Source organism: Oncorhynchus tshawytscha, linkage group LG11 (genome assembly GCF_018296145.1).
Source record: "Oncorhynchus tshawytscha isolate Ot180627B linkage group LG11, Otsh_v2.0, whole genome shotgun sequence".
Classification (NCBI taxonomy): domain Eukaryota; kingdom Metazoa; phylum Chordata; class Actinopteri; order Salmoniformes; family Salmonidae; genus Oncorhynchus; species Oncorhynchus tshawytscha.
Window position 1 is genome coordinate 9,194,299 of NC_056439.1, and position 16,308 is coordinate 9,210,606.

Consider the following 16,308-nt stretch of genomic DNA (forward strand, 5'->3'; position numbering starts at 1 on the left):
AAGGGACAGATGTATACAGAATGGTATCATCTGCATAGAGGTGGATCAGAGAATCACCTGCAGCAATAGCGACATCATTTATATATACAGAGAAAAGAGTCGGCCCGAGAACTGAACCCTGTGGCACCCCCATAGGGAATGCCAGAGGTCCGGACAACAGGCCCTCCGATTTGACACACTGAACTCTATCTGAGAAGTAGTTGGTGAACCAGGCAGTCATTTGAGAAACCAAGGCTATTGAGTCTGCTGATAAGAATGCAGTGATTGACAGAGTCGAAAGCCTTGGCCAGGTCGATGAAGACGGCTGCACAGTACTGTCTTTTATCGATGGCGGTTATGATATCGTTTAGGACCTTGAGCGTGGCTGAGGTGCCCCCATGAGAAGCTTGGAAACCAGATTGCATAGCGGAGAAGTTACGGTGGGATTCGAAATGGCCGGTGATCTGTTTGTTAACTTGGCTTTCGAAGACTTTAGAAAGGCAGGGCAGGAAGGATATACAGTTGAAGTCAGAAGTTTACATACACTTAGTTTAGAGTCATTAAAACTCGTTTTTCAACAACTCCACAAATTTCTTGTCAAAAAACTATAGTTTTGACAAGTCGGTTAGGACATCTACCTTGCGCATGACACAAGTAATTTTTCCAACAATTGTTTACAGACAGAATATTTCACTTATAATTCACGGTATCACAATTCCAGTGGGTCAGAAGATTACATACACTAAGTTGACTGTGCCTTTAAGCAGCTTGGAAAATTCCAGAAAATAATGTCATGGCTTTAGAAGCTTCTGATAGGCTAATTGACATCATTTGAGTCAATTGGAGGTGTACCTGTGGATGAATTTCAAGGCCTACCTTCAAACTCAGTGCCTCTTTGCTTGACATCATGGGAAAATCAAAAGAAATCAGCCAAGACCTTAGAAGAAATGTGGAGATCTCCACAAGTCTGGTTCATCCTTGGAAGATATTTCCAAACAATTGAAGGTACCACATTCATCTGTACAAACAATATTACGTAAGTATAAACACCATGGGACCATGCAGCCGTCATACCGCTTAGGCAGGAGAAACATTCTGTCTCCTAGAGATGAACGTACTTTGGTGCGAAAAGTGCAAATCAATCCCAGAACAACAGCAAAGGACCTTGTGAAGATGCTGGAGGAAACAGGTACAAAAGTATCTTTTTCCATAGTAAAACAAGTCCTATATCAACATAACCTGAAAGTCCGCTCAGCAAGGAAGAAGCCACTGCTCCAAAACCGCCATGAAAAGACAAACTAGGGTTTGCAACTGCACATGGAGACAAAGATCATACTTTTTGGAGAAATGTCCTCTGGTCTGATTGGCCATAATGACCATCGTTATGTTTGGAGGAAAAAGGGGGAGGCTTGCAAGTCAAAGAACACCATCCCAACCGTGAAGTACAGAGGTGGCAGCATCATATTGTGGGGCTGCTTTGCTGCCGGAGGGACTGGTGCACTTCACAAAATAGTTGGCATCATGAGTGAGGAACATTTTGTGGATATATTGAAGCAACATCTCAAGACATCAGTCAGGAAGTTAAAGCTTGGTCGGAAATGGGTCTTCCAAATGGACAATGACCACAAGCATACTTCCAAAGTTGTAGCAAAATAACCAGAATAATAAAGAATAACCAGGTGTCCTCTACTGATGGAATGAGGTCATTATCCTTCCAGGATACCCGGGCCAGGTTGATTAGAAAGGCCTGCTCGCTAAAGTGTTTAAGGGAGCATTTGACAGTGATGTGGGGTGGTCATTTGACCGCGGGACCATTACGGACGCAGGCAATGAGGCAGTGATCGCTGAGATCCTGGTTGAAGAGGTGGAGGTGTATTTAGAGGGCAAGTTCGTCAAAATGATATCTAACAGTGTGCTCATGTTTATAGATTTAGGGTTGTACCTGGTAGGTTCCTTGGCCTGACCAGGTTCCTTGGCCTGTTTCTTGGCCTGACCAGACGGGGAACCTGAATCTCGCCTACAACTGCAAGCCCGTCCAGGAGGACCAGAGTGTGGGAGACTTGGTTCTGAAGGATGTGGCTACCTTAATCACCTTTCAGAGGTGTCAAGAAGGGTTGCGTGAAGTAGACATTGAGCAGTAGATGTGGAGGAGGGATGTTTCCATTAATCTATCCCTTGGTATGAAATAATATACGAACAATATCTCAAATCAAATTGTATTTGTCACATGTGCCGAATACAACAGGTGTAGACCTTACCGTGAAATGCTTACTTACAAGCCCTTTAACTAACAATGCAGTTAAGAAAAATAAGAGTTAAGAAAATATTTAGTAAATAAACAAGTTTTAAAAAGTAACAATAAAATAACAATAACAAGGCGATATGCAGGGAGTACTTGTACCGAGTCAATGTGCGGGGTTACAGGTTAGTCTCTTAATGAATTTGTGATTTACAAAGAACAATTTGCACTAGCCATATCAGGTGTTCTTTTTGCACAACATAATAGATTCATTATTGATTAGAATACCAACGAAAGTGATGCTGTAGCCAACTGAGGGAGGATTCACAATGAAGAATGCCAATGCACCTCCATATTCCTCTCTGTTCTTACTTTAAGTTAACTGCCTCTATGTAAACTGAAGCAAATTAAGCATAGTGTGCAGAACAAGCAAGGAGGTGGGCAGAGCCAAGCACAAGCTAGAGAGTTCCTATTGGCGTGTTAAATAAACATAACATTTTCTCAAGTATACGCCATCTGTTTCTGGTTACATTTCCATGACAAAACAATAACTAGTTCTAAAAATACCTTAACCACACTTATTGCCACATTGACCTGAGCTAGGGGACACGCCAAAAACATGCCACTTCGATACAGTGACTTCTCATAGCAGGTTAGGAGAGCATTTTCGTTAACCCTAACCCTAACCACTTTCTTAACCTTAATTTAATTATCCCAACCTGCTATGTTAATTATCCTAACCTACTGCTTAATGTCACGCCCTGGTCGAAGTATTTTGTGTTTATCTTTATTTATTTGGTCAGGCCAGGGTGTGGCATGGGTTTTTGTATGTGGTGTGTATATATGGGGGATTGTAGCTAGTGGGGTGTTCTAGATAAGTCTATGGCTGTCTGAAGTGGTTCTCAATCAGAGGCAGGTGTTTATCGTTGTCTCTGATTGGGAACCATATTTAGGCAGCCATATTCTTTGAGTTTGGTGTGGGTGATTGTCCTTAGTGTCTTTGTTCCTGTTGCTGTGTTAGTTGACACAAGTATAGGCTGTTTCGGTTTTCGTTACGTTTAGTGTTTTGTGTGTATTCGTGTTACGTTTGTTTGATTAAACATGGATCACAATCTACACGCTGCATTTTGGTCCGACTCTCCTTCACCACAAGAGAACCGTTACACTTAAGTTCTCCTAACTATGAAAAAGTCACTTTAGGTCGTAGCAGAATCTAAGTGATATTCACAAGTTTGGTTGTCACCTGTTGTTCTAGCAGCAGTAGAAGGACAGTCTTCCTAGAAATCACATGACAAAGAGAATGGTGCTACTCCAGGAAATGGTTTGGCCAAAAGTACCAAAAAGAAAGTGTGGTGTTCCATAAAGGACATGGCTGTCACGTTCTGACCTTAGTTCTTTTGTTACGTCTTTGTTTTAGTATGGTCAGGGCGTGAATTGGGTGGGTTGTCTATGTTAGTTTTTCTATGATTTGCTATTTCTGTGTTTGTCCTGGTATGGTTGTCAATCAGAGGCAGCAATCAATCTTTGTCCCTTATTGAGAACCATATTTAGGGAGCCTGTTTTCTATTGTGTTTCGTGGGTGATTATTTTCTGTTTCCTGTTGTGTGTCTGCACCAGCCAGAAATGTTTTCGGTCGTTTCTCTTTGTTAGTTTTGTTATTTCCGTGTTCATTTAATAAATATGGACACATACCACGCTGCACCTTGGTCCTCACCTTCTTCCACCAACAACGGCCATTACAATGGCGTGGATTTTCCCATGCAGATTAAAGGTATATAAGGGTGTTTACATTCAAAGGAACAGAAAGAGAAACTATATGGTTGAGAAGAGTAGATTTCACATACTGACTCCACCAGCAACAATGGCAAAGCACTCCAGTGGCCAAAGGTAAAGGTGCTGAGGTTTGATATTTGAGGTGATAATGTCTGCAGTTTGCTCCAAGAAGTATAGAAGGAGACTGCTTCTACAATGCCCATTATAGATTTTGAATCTATAGTGGTTACTATTGATTAATATGCTCTTAGAGGAAATATTAAACATACACTGCTTTGGATTATAGTGGACTAAGCCAATATATTACTTCTATGCCTGAACTTTGAATTTGGTTGGATTACACAATTCCAGTGACTTCTGTGCCACAACACCATAATCACATAACATTCTTGAACTGGTCGTTCAGAACAGCACCGTTTCCGTTGAATGAGTGTTTTACACTGTCGGGTCCTGCTGAATGGGGCTCTGGCCAAACCGACCGTCGCACAAGTGCACTAATTACAATCACAAAATCATAAACCCCACCCATTTCAAAAATGTCTCTTAAAATGTGATTTTAAACCTAACCCTAACCTTAACCCTGACTTAGCCGCACTGCTAACCTTATGCCTAACTCGTGTTACCCCAGACATTGTCGATAACAGTTTTGATCGAATAGGAAATAGGCTTACCATTTACATTATTGTTACCAATCATTTGAATGACTTTTAAAACAGTAATGTATAAACATAGTTCAAACTAAACTTGAGTTTTCAAAGAAATTATGGTTGGAAATGTGGTGGGTTGCACTGATGTTTTATTAGCTATTGTTACTAGCAGTCATATGACCTCTTCATCTCTTTCACTTTCTCTCTTAGGCAGACACACACGTACTGTACACACACACAGGTCAAGGTCTCTGCACGTATTTGTGCCACATTATCTTGCTGATGCATTCAACTGTTGCATATCACTCCCAATAATCCTTCTCAACAATTCTGCATTGTTTTGGAAGTGTAGATTGAATATCAGCATGGGTGGGGCTCAAGTGGAGGAATTATATAAAAAAGATAATTACCTCTTCTGCCTAATGGTAAGTAAGCCACCAGGGTTGGGTAGATTACTTTCTAAATGTAATCCGTTACAGTTAGTAGTTACCTGTTACCAAAATTGTAATTTTTGGATTACCCAAACTCAGTAACGTGATGTGATTACATTCAGTTACTTTTAGATGACTTTCCCCTTAAGGGGCATTAGAATAAGACAAAAATGTATTTTACCAATTGAATGACATCTATTGCAGGATAAATACATTTGAAAGATTACATAACTGGCCATATATGGATGTTACATTTTACTTTATGGGTTGGTTATTTAGGCTTCTTCTAACTCATTGCTTTCTGCTACATATATTAATACGATTAAATTATATCTTTGCATTAATATATATAATTTATAACTCCAAAAACTGATGTAGCAACTACAGATTGCCCCTTTAAGTCTATCAAAAGTGTGCGACTTTGAGCATGTGTCCATTAGGCCTATGGATGTATTCTTTTAATCAGCTGATTGAGCAATTAAAGCCCAACTTCTACTCCATAGGCTGGAATCTGCACGATGCAGATGTTGCAAAAGTTAATTTTTCACTGGCTGTCCACTGGTTTCAAAAGCAAGGATTGATATGCAGCTTAAACGTCTTGAATTCAACCATTATTGGGTTCAAATACACATTTAGATTTGTGAACAGCCATCCACAACAACCACATTTAGCAAATAGCTAAATGAGAGAGCAGCAGTGTGATTCACATCAATGCGCTATGTAGATATCAATAATAACTGACATCCGTATTGCCGTAGACAATGTCCTTACCTCCAAGCGTTTATTCAAGTTGGATAATCATTGGATGACATATATTGGATTGTAGCCTACAAAAGCCTATTCCTGCTCTTTTCCCGCGATATCATCAAACACATTTGGTGTGTCATCATATCGGTCTCTGACTTGTGGTCAGACTCGCTCAGGTGGAGCCTCCCTTAAACTTTGTTTCAACTGAAGATGGTAAAAGGGCTTTCTAAGTACATTTGATTGATTGACTGATTTAACTGTCTTGTTTTGCTCTTGCCTGGTACTAGCTAACGAAGTGAACTATAAGCCGGTCATCAATCAGTGTCAATTAGTTCACCACGTTAAATGTACCATTTGTGAGGTTTTATGGTTAATTTTGATATACCATGGTCATCTAAGAGTGGGCTACTACTTTATCTGAAATAGCTTAGTACTGATTTCTTACTTTATTGTCAAAAATATATATATATATTTGTGCAATAGAATTATGTTTTCAATGACAACCAATAGGGCTAGCCAATCAGGAGGATGATAAACATAATAAATTATGTTTCAACATATATTTTTTATTTTATTTGCATATTTGGACATTCACTCTTAAATAAACACTTATATATTTCAAATGTATGCCATCTGTGCTTGGTGACATTTTCACGAGAAAACATTAGCCAATAACTGGTTCAGAAAATAAAGGAACCACACTTGCTGCCACATCGACCTGCCACAATGACCTGTTGATGCTCACTTGTATGGTTGTCACCTGTTATAGTAGCAGTAGAAGGACAGTCTTTCTGGAAATCACATGACACATGATTCCTGGCTATACTCCAGGAAATGGTTTGGCAAAAAGTACCGAAAGAAAGTGTGGTGTTCCTTAAATGGACATGTAGGGGATTCCCTTTGGCTTAGATTTCCCCCTGTAGATTACAAGTATAACGGAGTTCCCCTAGTTTTCCGATACCGACTCCACCAGTAATAATGACAAATGCACTCCAATGGCCAAAGTTAAAGGTGCTGGGGTTTAATATTTGAGATGATATTGTCTGCAGTTTGGCTCCGTGCAGCACAGGAGAAGCCTATTTCTGCAATGCCTTTCATAGATTTTGAAACTGTCGTGGTTGCTATTGATTAATATGCTATGAGAATAAATATTAACACACACTACCACAACCCCATAATCACATAACATTCTTCAACCAGTCATTCAGAACAGCACCGATTATGCTGAATTAACATTGCACACCGTACAGTCCTGCTGAATCTGGCTCTGGGCTATAACAGACCGTCGTGCAAGTGCACTAATTAAAGGGTTGTCACTAGTTACCACGGCCACAACGTTTGATTTTAAACCTAACCTTAACCCTGACCTTAACCACGCTGCTTACCTCATGTCTAACCCTAACCTTAAATGAAGATAAAAAAAACAAGTGTTTGTTTACTCACATTTTTATGATATTGCCAGTTTGGACTTTGTGGCTAACTAGTGATGACCCAATTTCACATGTGGAAGCCTACATAAAGTTTGCCAAATCTTAGGCTACTAGTTTATAAGTTTACCTTTAGAGATATGTATGTCTTTAAATGTAGCCTATTTCAGTTAACATAATCAACAGAGAAAATATAACCAGAAAATCCCATCAATCAGAGAAGACGGAAAATGTATGGACTTCCAGGTCATTTGCATTTCAGAATGTTATTGTTTTTTGTTTCAAGGAAATTAATGATGCAACACTACTGCACTGGTAAGTAAGTTTTCGCCTTGTCCAAAAGGCTTCTGTAGGCTTACTGCAATTTTCCTGAAGGTGTCACCCTCTGAGCATATATCATTCCATCATGTTTCTGCTGTCATCTCAATGTTTCAATGTTTGTTGCTTCTACACCTGCATTGCTTGCTGTTATGGATTTTAGGCTGGGTTTCTGTACAACACTTTGTGACATTAGCTGATGTAAGAAGGGCTTTATAAATACATTTGATTAAAATTGTATTGATTGTTTTGGTGATCTGGCCATTGCTCTTTCCATCACGACAGAAGTGTGTTGGGCAATAATTTGAGACATCAAGTAGCCAATTTCTTGTTAGTTTTTATCAGATAAAATCCTCAAATAATAAGATCTCTTAATCACTCCGTCTACCCGTCTTGGAGGTATACATCTATATTAGCCCAAGGCCGAAAGATGGCGATATTGAGTCGTGTCCTCTTACCATGCAAAGGGAAGGTATGCAGCTGGCTATACACTTGTATCCCCCGTGAATCGGTTTGTACGACAACATTCTCCATTCAGGCTGAAAATGCTCAATTTCCTCCTTAACTCAATATAATGGCGAAAAGTCTTTTTTTTTTAAATGGAAAATGTGCAACTTTTCTTTATGCTAGCCCTGGGTATTGCCTCAGTACACTTTTTCACCCTTGTCATATTGGCTGAACGCGATTCACCTTAGCGACTGCCCAAGCAAACGTCCAACAACACTGTAGGCCTATTGGAACTAATCAAAAGTAGGAATTTTACAAGTAATTCACTACGAAAATATACTCTATTTGGAAAGGGCTCAATTGCTGGCGGAACTGCAACTTCAACGATGATGGTAGGAGTGGTTTTGCCAAATGGAATCATGGTAGTTTTAGCCTTAAATAATATCAACATATTGGAATTAGTTGAAGAAGAATATTTAGTAGGCTCTAGCCGACGAGAGCAAACAGGTCGCAGTGGTGGGTGGTATATGGGGCTTTGGTGACAAAACTGGCACTGTGATAGACTGCATCCAGTTTGCTGAGTAGAGTGTTGGAGGCTATTTTGTAAATGACATTGCCAAAGTCGAGGATCGGTAGGATGGTCAGTTTTACTAGGGTGTGTTTGGCTGCGTGAAGGAGGCTTTGTTTGCGAAATAGGAAGCAGATACTAGATTTAATTTTGGATTGGAGATGTTTGATATGAGTCTGGAAGGAGAGTTTACAGTCTAACCAGACACCTAGGTATTTGTAGTTGTCCACATATTCTATGCCAGAACCGTCCAGAGTAGTGATGCTAGTCGGGCGGGGGTGGGGTGGACAGCGAACGGTTGAAGAGCATGCATTTAGTTTTACTAGCGTTTAAGAGCAGTTGAAGGCCACGGAAGGAGTGTTGTATGGCATTGAAGCTTCTTTGGTCACTGTGTTAACAAACCTCCAAACAAGGGCCAGATGTATACAGAATGGTGTCATCTGCGTAGAGGCGCAGCAAGAGCGACATCGTTGATATATACAGAGAAAAGAGTCTGCCCGAGAATTTAACCCTGTGGTACCCCCATAGAGACTGCCAGAGGTCTGGACAACAGGCCCTCCGATTTGACACACTGAACTCTATCAGAGAAGTAGTTGGTGAACCAGGCGAGGCAGTCATTTGAGAAACCAAGACTATTGAGTCTGCCGATAAGAATACGGTGATTGACAGAGTCAAAAGTCTTGGCCAGGTCGATGAAGACGGCTGCACAGTACAGTCTTTTATCGATGGCGGTTATGATGTCGTTTAGTACCTTGAGTGTGGCTGAGGTGCACCCGTGACCAGCTCGGAAACCAGATTGCACAGCGGAGAAGGTACGGTGGGATTCGAAATGGTCAGTGATCCGTTTATTAACTTGGCTTTCGAAGACTTTAGAAAGGCGGGGCAGGATGGATAATGGTCTATAGCAGTTTGGGTCTAGTGTCACCCACTTCGAAGAAGGGGTAATTCTATAGGTTTTTGAGTGTCTATTTAAAACATGTATTTGTTATTAGTCAAAAACAATCAGAGCAACGTGAAGCAGGGGGGTTTCAATATGATCACAAAAAATGATTGTCCATCATTTATTTTATTAGTCATCTTAGGGATCCTAGTTGAAAACGTCACAGACAAGCAATTTCCGGTTTTGCTCATCACTAAACAGTCAATGGATATGAAATCATAAAGTTACACTGAAACTGTATAGGACCTCACTAAATGCTTTAGAATACCAACCCAAATGTTAAAAGTGGTGGAGTTGCCCTTTAAAAGACATTTTGATCTCATGAATCTTTGTCTATCAATTTGAGTGGCAGGGTGACAGTTTTTGTTTCCCAAACGCAGACTTTAAATGTATAGCTTTAAAATGTACAGCATCCTTGCACTTGGGAATGCGAAAGGCGCTCATAAATATCTAGTGTTTTGTTGTTATTATTATTGTAGGAAACACAGCATCCTTGTTTGTCCTTGTTATTTTTGGAACGTCGCCCTCCCACTCATCACAGCGAGGCATGACAGGTATATCTTTGATTGAGAGAGACAGGTGTGGATCTGGGGAGAGCCACCTTTACATCACGTACTATAGGGCAACGGCACATTTGTCGTCATGTGTTTCCCTGATATGGGTTGTCCCCACACATGGAGACTGGATTTCCACACCTGCAGCACCGTGCTTTCCGCCCAAACATGAATGGAATAAAAGTATAGGGGCTCAGCTTCAAACCAACCCCTTAACATCAGACAACTGAATATATTAACCATTGCAGTAGATGGAGTTTCTGCTATATTACACGGATCTATTCTTTAGATTTCCTGTGAAAAAAAATAAGTTAGTTGTGGTCGGGTTAGAGTCCAGTTTGAAGCTGGGTCAGGGTGGATGTGGGAAGATAAGAAGGCCATGTGCATGTGGAATGGAGGGAGATGTAGAAGGGGCATCCCTGCAACATCAGCAAGCCTGGTGGAAAAGAGCAAACATTATACATTCACTTTTTGGGGTGGCAGGGTTGCCTAGTGGTTAGCGTATCGGATTAGTAACCGAAAGGTTGCAAGATCAAATCCCCGAGTTGACAAGGTAACATCTGTCCTGCCCCTGAACAAGGCAGTTAACCCACTGTTTCTAGGCTGTCATTGAAAATAAGAATTTGTTCTTAGCTGACTTGCTTAGTTAAATAAAGGTAAATACTCATTGACTTCACGTTTTGATTCAAATTGACCTTATCATTTATTGGCCAGAGAAAAGTTAAATTCACCAGCTACAGCTGAAATGTTATATAACGTATTTTATAACACACTCCATTGTTAAGAATGCCACATATTAAGTGATGATTGCTTTTCCCACAGACAAAGCTAACTCGGGGCTGATGTCAATAACGAATGCTTTGTTTGAATTATTCCTCTTACATTAACAGTTTTGGGCTCTCGAGTAGCACAGCGGTCTTAAGGCACTGCATCTCAGTGCTAGAGGTGTCACTACAGACCCTGGTTCAATTCCAGGCTGTATCTCAACCTGCCATGATTCGGAGTCCCATAGGCTGGAGCACAATTGGCCCAGTGCTGGGGTAGGCCGTTGTAAATCAGAATGTGTTCTTAACTGACTTGCCTGGTTAAATAAAAGAGTTAAGGTTGTCTTCAGTGTTTCCCCAACTGTCGTAGATGATTTCTCGTTCAACAATGTGATTGTAAACACCTCTCTAATTGTTACCAGACTGTCACCCTCCATTTCATTATGTGCAGGGATTTTTGACAAGCCCTCTTGAGTCTTACACGCCAGGATGACTTTGAGAAATGTTTATTCATCCGATGTGAGTATTGCTGAAATTTGGCGTAGCCAGAAACTCAAGGGAGCATGCAGATGTAATCATGCAGTTCATTCGATTTATTTAGCAACAGTTAACAAACCCAAATAAGAAGATGAGTAACCTGAACAAGGAGAGTTTGAATAATTTAATCTTAGTTCAACATAGGAATAATAGGACAGTAAATCATTTGTTGAATGAATCTAGCAGTCAATGGGATGATAAATACTCTGAAACTGAAGTTTGTCAGATGTTTTTATTTCATTCCATTCCATTCCTAATTGACCCTTTCAAATCCAGGAGTAGGGACTATTGGTCAGTTTTGAATGCAGCTAGGCCTTCATTTCGATTTTTGGGTTTAACTATCACTTTGAAATTACAGGCTTTAATCTGTTGTGTTACAGCCTCACAACCCAGAGTAACCGAAAGGTTTGAGTACGTGTAAATCTACCCTCAGTCAGATGTAGAACAATAAACAAGTTATCTTGATATTGACAACAACAACAAAAAACTCAACATTTCATTCAGTCATTCATTCATATGCTCATTCATTTATCAATTCTGTTATTACACTTTTTTTTCAGTTGGCTTCCACATTGTCAAGACATCAGAAAACACAACACAAACCAGTATAGTCCCAGGTCTGGATAAAATAACATTTGGTTAGACCTACTACCTGATGTCCATATCCTAAAAAAAGACTGGTGACACCATCATGGGCTGTTTTCACAACCGACTCGGGAGAAGTAAGGGTTTGGTATGTGGTGTGTGAATTGCAGTACTTGTGATTCTTTGACGTTTGACTTCTTCTCAAAGCCTTTTTTGTTACTGATATGATCTGAAAGCTCTGGATGTGTAGATGTCTCTGACCGTACTGGGTAACACTTCATTTGGATAGTCCATCTGTAGGTGCTATACAGACTCATTAGCATTTCAACTAGCCCTAACCATAACCTTTACCCTAACCCTAACCCTAATCTTAGCCCTTGCCCTAACCATAACCATAACCCTTACCCTAACCCTTTTTCTTAACCTAACCCTAACCGTAATCTTAGCATGCAGTTTATCAACAGATAGACGGATGCTCATACTGTCAACAAACTAACATCCACAGATGGACAATTCACACTTTTCTTAACCAGATGAGTGAGTCCAGTATTTCATATCATAACCCCAAGACATGCTAACCTCTCACCATGCAAGAACAGGGGAGGTTAGCATTTCTGAGGGTGTATGAGATTTGTGCGTCTGAAACGTTCTCACTCATCATTATTCACGATTCATTCAGGACTATCCATAATCATGGTAGCATCCAAATTAATGTAGTGTTTAGAAACATATTATATTATTATTTACAATTAAAAAGGGACTCCAAAATGTCACAGTACATGATTTAACATTCATTTCAATTGGGCACAACATAATCTGAAACACAACCAAAATAAACAGCAAATGCATCCAACAAGTTTGTAGTCACAAGCTTGATGTAATAATTGTGTGCCATGAATACAGGACCAAACACTAAAGTTTTGACTACATTAATGGACATATAAGTGAATTTGTCCAAATACTTTTGGTCCCCTAAAATGAGGGTACTACTGTATGTAAAGAAAGTATTGTAATGTCTAAACGGTTCACCCGATATGGAACATTCCCTCAAATGAAGCTGACAGTCTGCACTTTAACCTCATAGTCATTGTATTATTTCAACTCCAAAGTGCTGGAGTACAGAGCCAAAACAACAAATGTGTCACTGTCCCAATACTTTTGGAGCTCACTGTAAATTACCGGCGCTATGTTTTTTTCCCCCAGGTTGACAGGCAGCATTTTACACATACCAGTAAACCACGAATGACCAGTGTACCAGTGTTGTATTGAGCTGCCTGCTGACCTATTGTTTCAGTTGGCAGCTGTAGCCTATCACAGTGTCGCCTGCGGTAGCTAGGAACGTGGCCAATTTTTTTTCCCTCCCATGATCATATTTCAAGTAAGATGGCAGCCTACACAATAAATAAGTAATATTGGTAGCCATTAAGATGTCACCGTGATATAGTCTACTATTTAATGGGGAGAGCATGAACAGCAGCAACACCGGGACACGGTGTCCTCCTCAACCCTGTGTGATTCGTTCACGTGGCTCTCAGCTGAGCGACATATGTCACCGGTTTTACAGGCCAGGAGTGTCCGTATACCCTCTCCCCGCTAGCCATTTGTTTAATTTAAACAACATTGTTCCATATAATGTAACAGTATTAGTAAACCTGTTCACTTTACCAGTAGAATGCAAACATTCGGTGGCACGGGAAAAAATATATACATTTTGTGAGTCTGGTCAAATAATCTGCGGTTGTGTAGCAATGTTTTGTTAGTTAGCAAGTGGTTCGAAGTAGGTGTATCTAGCTGTCTTATTTGTATTTGTTCAATGCCTCAATTGATTTTACAAACTATATTGGATATATGCTGTAGGTTCACCCAGGGTTCACCCAGGATGATGAACCCTGAAGATGGAACAAAGTGGCCCAAAGGAAGCTAGCTTTTCTCAACCTTTCCATTGCCCCATTCTTCCAAGAGCTCACAGAGTTTGAATGAAGACCTCTAGTGAGTTAAGTACACACACGCACGCACACACACACACACACACACACACACACACACACACACACACACACACACACACACACACACACACACACACACACACACACCAGCTTGACACCCTTGTCACCTGTAGTTTTTACCCACAGAGTAACAGCCATGGTACTGTCTGTCTCTCATTCCATTCTTTCCTTTTCTATGCTTGTCTTAATTAAGGGTGAGAAGAGCTAGCAAATCAGAACTGAGGAAGATTATTACAGAGGAACATCTGATGCTGCGCTGACGTTCCTGTCCAAACTGTCTTGTTGTGTGTTTCACCACCTCTGTACCCCCTTACCCCGAATAGTTGCCCCTGATCATAGATCAATTTTAACTTCAAGCTCCTTCTTTGTCCTTTCTCCCCCACACAGAGGCACACGATATAGTTTTTAGATTAGTGCTGTAATGATGCTCTCCTTTGGTTACACTTGTGCTAACTACTGTTGCTTCTATTGTCAATTCTGTTGTTAATTTGTTGTTAATGTTGTTACCAATTTTAATAAAGGTATTTTATGTACAAATGTATTGAGAAATAGGAAGAACCCTGCACACTGCTCTTGATAGTATCACTGTCAAAGCTTTGGCGAAGGCCATGAGGCCGATACGTATAGCTTATTATTAAAGAGCAGTGATACTATCAAGAGCAGTGTGCGGGTTTCTTCTTGTTTCTCATATTATTCAACTGTTACCATGCACCTGCAAAAAAGATGGCTCAGATGTGCGAGTGCCTTTTTGAATTTTGATGTACAAATCTATTGGTTTTCTTTCTTTAGATTTCAGGGAGACTTTCACTGTAAATGTACAGCATTTATCCCGGCACCATATTTGCCAGCTTTGTACTGCAATTTTTCCTTTACAGCAGAGATGGTGTAATATATTTCACAGTACTATTTTCCTTACTTTAAAACTTTACAGCATCCCTGTACATTCTCAGCAGGGATGCTGTAATATGTTTTTACAGTCAGGAAAATAGTACTGCGAAATATATTACAGCAATCTTCTCCCGGCACAGCCAGAAGAGGACTGGCCACCCCTGAGCCTGGTTCCTCTCTAGGTTTCTTCCTAGGTTCCAACCTTTCCAGGGAGTTTTTTTTTCTAGCCACCGTGCTTCTACATCTGCATTGCTTGCCATTCATAGTTTTAGTCTGGGTTTCTGGATAAGCACTTTGAAACATCTGCTGATTTAAAAAGGGCTTCATAAATAAATTTTATTGATTGACATACAGCTAAGGGCATTTCATTATTAGTTAGGGATATTTCATTTGAATCAGGAGGCTCCTTTTCCTGAAAGTAGCCTCTTCTGACCCAGGAGAAACTGTAACTCATGGTCTCCCCTCGCCCACAGGATACCGGTAAGGAAATCATGTTACTTGCTATTTAAAGTGATCACATTCAATGGATTCATGTACACGCAAATTTGGCTGATTATATGATTGATTGTGCGGGAAAAACGATAACATTGCTAAATAAATTCTTCTGAATTATCTAAAGGATCTATTTGAGGTCCAATCAATTTGTTTCTTTTGTAACGTACGGCAAACAAATGCAGGCTTTGATGTCAAAATGTAATCCTACGTTAAAGGGTAAATTATTTTGTAACCATGATTCACCTGTGAAAAAAGAAAAATGACCATTTACCACACCTCGGGCCTTATTGCTTAAATTGTTTGAGTAGTTGTAGTTGGAGCAGCTGTGGTTGTTTTTGCTTCATCTGTGGATGTTGTGGCAGCATCTGCGGTTGTGGTGGCGGCAGTTGCTGTCGTGGCAGCAGCTGTGGTTGTTGTGTGGGCATTAGTTGTTGTGCTTTGGGAATTCCCTGGTGCTGTTGTAAATGAAATCGTAGATTTTAGAATATATTCTTGCAATTTCAAATGATTTACAATTTAAAGACTAGTGGATCAATTTACAATAATCAGAAGGACTGTGATAATTGTTGCATTCATCTTCAAACCATGTTCTTATTATTATATAATCGCAGAGTAAGGGTGAAGTCATTATATAGGACAACATGATTCATAAGGTAAAAGACAAATACTGACAAACCGATTTGACCATGACAAATTAAATACAGGAGATCACTAGAGTCACTGCCCATCACTCGTTTCTTCAAGTATTACACAAAGTTAGGGCTCTACGATTTTCACTTTTCAAACAAAGCCACCCACAACTGCTTTGCCTGGATGTTAATCTATTGTTGAATTAAACAAATATTCAAAATATGATTTGTTACTCAATAAATTAAAAACACACTTATCCCCCCCCTAAATCCTTTTAGTAGCTGAGTATATTCTTCCAACGGTATACCTCTAAACTTTTCCTAAGGTCCT